General features: G+C 46.9%; 1 long non-coding RNA gene across 1 annotated transcript in view; it reads right to left on the reverse strand.

The window, feature by feature from the left end:
* LOC142888133 (uncharacterized) overlaps positions 1 to 5,718 on the reverse strand; it is an 85,275-nt gene extending 79,557 nt beyond the window's left edge. The window contains exon 1 of the long non-coding RNA XR_012926658.1: positions 4,884 to 5,718. This is a non-coding gene — a long non-coding RNA (uncharacterized LOC142888133). The remainder of the gene's footprint in view (positions 1 to 4,883) is intronic.
* Between the last annotated feature and the right edge of the window lie 282 nt (positions 5,719 to 6,000).

Here is a 6,000-nt window from a genome sequence, read left to right on the forward strand (position 1 = left end):
CCTGAACACAAAACAAATTCTTGACGGTGAAAACAAACATAAACAGCTACCGATCGCCTGATGCAAGCCTGGTGCCATCTGCCAACATCGCGGCGGTGGAATTTTAGGCCAGTGGTGCAGCCAGCCACCAGGGGGCGATAATTGTGTTTTGTGCTTTGATTCATTTTAGTTTTGAATTTGAAGATGGACTGAATGCTGCTTTTCGATTCTGTGTGTCTTGGGAGGCAGGACAGTACGTAGCATATGTGACATCACTTGTGTTTATATCAGTCAGTCTGTCTCATCGGATGAAAATCTCTCTTGGTCTAACAATGCGGAAAGACTTGGACGTCATTCTCAACTTTACTGCTGTGTGTGTGCGCCTGTGTTCTACCAGTGGGAGCCAATGGGCCTCATAGACCCCAACCTGTTGTCACGCCGTTTTAAGACAAATGTTCTGCGCCGTAAAGCCATGCAGCTCAATGTGTTTTAATGGAGAGGAGAGATTTCAGATGCTTGTGGGCCTTGGAGACTGGTGGACCTATTGTTGAACTGCGAAGAATCGTTTAAAATTCAATTTCCTGGTGTAAGAGGTCCTTGTAATGTGAAAAATAAATGAGGTACTTTTGTTAAAAGGGTTAACAATGTGAACACTCTCCACAGGCCTCTTGTCCTTTTTTTTTTTCCTTTAAAATTTCAAATCCTTGATCCGTGACTTCCACCTGCTGACGTGTCTTCCTCTTGAAAGGAGGGCCGACGCGATTGTTGCGCAGCCTGACTCGATGCCGCTCGTTTCCAACGTGACCTTTAGCTTCTTCCGCCTCCTCGTTACTTTCTGCCTTTGTCTCCTCTCTGTAAACTCCTTCCCTGCCCTCCGTCACTCTGTTTTGTTGGTCTGTCTCCTTTTTTTTTTTTTTTTGAACCCCTTTTGAGTAGCAAACTGTATTTGTGTGCGCGCACCGTGCTCATTCATCAGCTTGTGAACACAAGCTTAACAGGGGGTAGTGAGGAGCGAGAGAGCAGCATTTTTTTTTTTTTTTTTTTTTTACCACATCCCCCTTTTTCAAGTCACCATTTGACAGTTTAAAAAGTTGTTTGGACAGCGAGGGCCCCGCTCGGGAAAGGACGGCTCTGCGTGCGCTCTGACCTTTCACCCCCCCCCCCCCGACACACACACACACACACACACACTCCTTCTTTCTCACTGATCCGTCCCCGTTGTCCTCCATCTCTTCCCTCCCATTTTATATTGCCCCTCGCCGTCTATACAGTGCTTGCTGTTCTAGCACGCCCTGCTGGTTGAAATCGACATTAAAGGTTTATTTAAGTCCAGACACGGTTCGGCAGCGCTGCTGGCCGCGTTCCACCTGGACGTCTCGGCGTTGCTTCGCTGAGGGAGCTCTGCGTGACGGGGGCGGTTTAAAGGATGCTGTAAAGTTGACAGGGTCACGTTCGTGTTTACATTGGGTTTGTTTTTATTGCCAGTTACATGTTACTGTGTGCATCTTAAAAAATATTATTGCACACATAAACACACACGTCGCCAGAGGATCCGTCACTGTTTTCAGTGGTTCAGTTTCAGTTAACCCTAAAAATCTGCCTTTCAAGAAAAGTTGGACACCACCTGAGTGAGGACGAGTGGCCATCGCAGGGCCACACACAGTGGCTCCTTCACATCCATTCAGTTGGCGTATATCAACGCTGTCAGTTCACAGCTCTCCATTACCAACTGTACTTTTCTAATGCTCCCGTCAGGTTAGGACGCTAAACACGAAGCAGCACAATGCGCTCAGCGGGGCGACATCCACTTAGACTCTGACGGGTTCAAATGTCGCAGCACCTGTCACATGACTCTGGGTTCAGAGAGTTTCTTTCCTGTGAGTTCAGACTGTTGGGAGCCTCTGGTGCTGCTGTCAAGTCCTTGGCTTTGCGCCGGTCGTGCTGTCTTCCCCCTCTGCTTTCATGACCTGGTAGCGTTCACGCCATTCCTGGCTTCTCCGCCTTCACACATGCGTGCGCGCTGCTTCAGTGTCTCAACATGTTTTTCGACCCCTCCAAGAGACTTGAGCCCAGCTGTCCAGCAGTATTTACAAGCATGCAGCAGGCTTGCAAAGTAAGACTCTGCGGGCGTCTGCTGATATTCCCTGTCTAAACAGAGAAATGGTCATGTCATAATCTGACCGCCTGAAAATGTGTATTTTTTATTCTTTCTAGAATCTATTCAGTCATTTCCCTCAATTCCTCACAATAGTTTAAAATAAACCGTCACTAACCCGAAACACAAATGGCGACACCTAAAAAAAAAAAGAAGCGCCAAACTGCTTAAAAGTTACGCAGTAGAATCTCTCTAATAGCGCCACCCGGCCTGCATGGCGCATGGTGACGACATGAAACACACCCTGGATCAACAGGTGACGCCGGTGTGTCGCGTCCGTCCGGGCGCTGAAGAGCGACGATGGTTCGTCCGGATCTTTCGGCACTCGCTCAAGTGTTCGCCACCGATTATCCTCCGCAAGTCGCGAGGCGCGTCCACGACACTCCAGACGGGTAAGTGGCGTCACGTGACGTAATGAAGCGGCGCGGCAGTTTGTGTTGTTGAAGTGTTGTTGCTGCGAGCTGTTTCGTGGAAACCAGAGACACACAAAATACTGTGTACTTTTTTTTTTTTGCGTGGAATTTTTGGAAAGGAGTCTGTACTGTGCAGCTCTGCGATTGTGTAGTGCATGTCTGAAGACAGTTGTTTTTTTTTTTTTTTACCAGACCCATAGATACTGAACGGCCTGGTGGCACAAGTGGCACGTTTAAATCTTGTCCTTTTAAATCTGTTGTATTTGCTAGTGAAGAAGCCTGGTAATATTACAGCAGTTCATCTCTGTTTACCCTTTACTCAAAACTGCACCTGTGTCCTGTCTGAAAATGTGCCAAACCGTGCTTTACAAGCTGTGTCATTATACAACAAAAAACAAAAAACAAAAAAACAGAAAGAAAACGAGTGAGAGTGAAACTCCTCCAAGTTTTTGTTGTTGTGTGCATGTTTTTCCACGACTTTATTTCTGTCTGCTTCAGCGTTTCCTGTCGGCGTTAGTCTTTATCTACATGCAGGGCGCGTGCACGTGTGTGTTTTTTGTGTGCGTTTGTGTTAATAGTCTTTGCAGTGGTGCGTTTTGTAAAACGCGCGATGCATAATTCATTGATAAGAGGCGGCTTGGCTCCTTCATTAGTCAAACCAATCAGGGCGGCGGCCTGGACGCACCCGTCATTACACTGCTCAGTGATTCACAACGGCGTGCGTGCGTGCGTGCGTGCGTGCGTGCGTGCGTGAGTGCGTGTTACCTACTGCAGTAAATGAAGTGTGTTTCTATGTGTTTATAGTTGTCAATGAATAATACATGTCAGTTATAAATGGATCAGACATGTTTGGTCTGCTGCCGTCTGCCGCTGCTTGCAAAGTCTCTCAGGTGTTTTTTGCAAAGTGAGGAAACATGACAGGGAATGCAGAAAGAGAACATGTGTGCGGTTCAGGTTTCCATGTAACCTGAAGGATGTGATGTGATCGACTGATTAGCTACAGTTAAGAAGTCATTGAAAGCCTAATAAAGTGGCGGTCGAGTGTATCTCTGCAAGCTTTGTGTTATTAGAAATGCCACAACAAAAAAAAAAAATCAGCATTAAATTACTTTGCAAATATCCTTCACCTTTCCCTCTGCACAACAAACCGACCCTGGGGCTCCTGCACCCAGGTGACCAGGTAGTCACATGACTTCCATAATCATGCTCCAGAGCGTGGTAGCTGCTTAAGAGGATGCAGTCGGTCATGACCTGGCCTCCAAACTGACGGGTTTAACAGTAATAACACGGTCTAGTTTGCAAGAAGTTTCAGTAAATAAACAGTCATTTAAGTGTTTACTTGCAAAAAAAAACCCACAGCCCGTCATAATGTCTTTGGTTTGGCTGCTGGATCTGCACCCAAGATGGTTGGAATGTCTGCGCTGCACGTTACAGCCCAGAATCTGAAAATCTGAGTCTGTTCAAGAGTGAGTGTGTGTGTGTGTGAGTGTGTGTGTCAGCTTCCTCTGTGCCTATAGAATACACACACGCCATACTAAGTTTCACCTGGCAGGACGTGTGTGTGTGTGTGTGTGTGCGTCTGCGTGCGTGCGTGCGTGTCTGTGTGTGTTTGTGTGTGCGTGCGCAGCCACAGTGTTGTTTGTGTGCCGCTGTCCTCTGTGCTGTGCACGGTGTGTGTGCGCTCGCGTTAACGCCCCTCCTCATGTTTATTCATCAGCCGCTGAAAACTTCACTGCGGCGTTCGTCAGCGCTCGGCTCTTTGATCACTCAAACAGCTGATTCAGGGGGAAAAAAAAACCTAAGGACACAGCACACACACACACACACACACACACACACACACACACACCGACCTACACCCTGATATGGACACACTCACTTTGTATAAATATAAGGACACACACACACACACACACACACACACTTTGGGTGTTACCTCAGTTGCATTCTAAAGTGGACACATGCCTGTTAGTGAGGCACAGCACGAACACATTATGCAAGCGCACACACACACACACACACACACACACGCACACACACACACACACACAGTGTTGTTTGGATTACTTTGTAAAAGTAATCCAACTACTGATTAACGATCACTCCTTTAAAAAGTAATCTACTTCTTTAACTACTTTGTTTCATAAGTAATCAATTACTAATTACTAATTACTTTAGTTCAAAAAGTAACAGTTGGGACCGATGATAAAGTAGTTATGATATAATTACCAGTTTTGCCAGAGTAATCCTGTACTCCATCACTCAAAAAGTAGTTTAATTACAGGAGTGGATTACTTAGCACACACACACACACACACACACACACACACACACACACACACACACACACACACACACACAGACAGAGAGAACTGTGCATCCCGCCAGCAGCACTGTGCCACTTCAGTTCAATCAAGACCTCAATCAGTGAAACCGATTAACTCCCCAAAAAAACTAGGTCCCGGCAATCCATCACGACAGCAGTCTGCCTGCACCTGGGCCGGGGCCATTACTGCAGACCACCCTGCCGACTGGAGGGTCGTGCAACCTCGGGCTGAAAACAAATTAAACGCACCCACACACACACACACACGCGCGCACGTGCACACACACAATAAAAAGCAACAGCGGAGCAAGAACAGATGAGCTGAGCGTCTTCCGCGACGTTGACCAGTGACTGCAGAGCGTCTCCACGTATGCGAGTCACTCAGACATGTGTTCTGCAGAGATGCCTCGGACCGACAAAGTAACCAAGACCACATTTAGTTCCTGGGATTTTAAAGTTGGTGACATTCCAGACATACCTAAAGCCTGTTTTTTTTGTTGTTGTTACAGCTGCACACTTGGGCCCTGGACACAATTTATTGTCGTCATTCTGCTTAATGCGTTTCAGTCGCCAGCACTGAGAGTCAAACATGCTGTGGGTCAGGCAGCGCTCCGTGCAGGGCAGGGAGCTGGCGAGAGTCTGAGCCCCGTGGCAGAGATCCCATCACTCCCTGGGACTCAGCTGCGGTGGATCTGCTGATCACCAAGACACAGACCAGATCCTGACCGCCAGAAATGGAGTTTTTGTGGGGCATGTGAGATTGCGTGTGGACTTTTGGGCGGTGGTGGCGCTGGAGTGTGCCCCAGCAGTCTTGGGGTAAAGGCGAAGTTACACCCAGGAACAGTTGCCAGTTCATCTCTGGGCCACTGGAGACTTTGACTCTGATAATAAACCTTTAAAGTATGTGACAAATCTCATAATTCTATTAGGAACAGGTTCTTGCAGTCTGTTCCAAATGAATTTTCAACATGCGTTTGGATACAAAATGCCCCAGTGTTTGATCAAAAAAAAAAAAAAGAAATACAAAATGAACACATGTGAATGCACTTATTTATTTTATTTTTTCAATGAATAATCTAATGTACCAGTTATCTACGCCCAGATAACTGGTACATTTGTGTGTTTTT

This window comes from Nelusetta ayraudi, unplaced genomic scaffold (genome assembly GCF_046127955.1).
Source record: "Nelusetta ayraudi isolate G7.1 ecotype Tasmania unplaced genomic scaffold, CSIRO-AGI_Nayr_v1 ptg000019l, whole genome shotgun sequence".
Classification (NCBI taxonomy): Eukaryota; Metazoa; Chordata; class Actinopteri; order Tetraodontiformes; family Monacanthidae; genus Nelusetta; species Nelusetta ayraudi.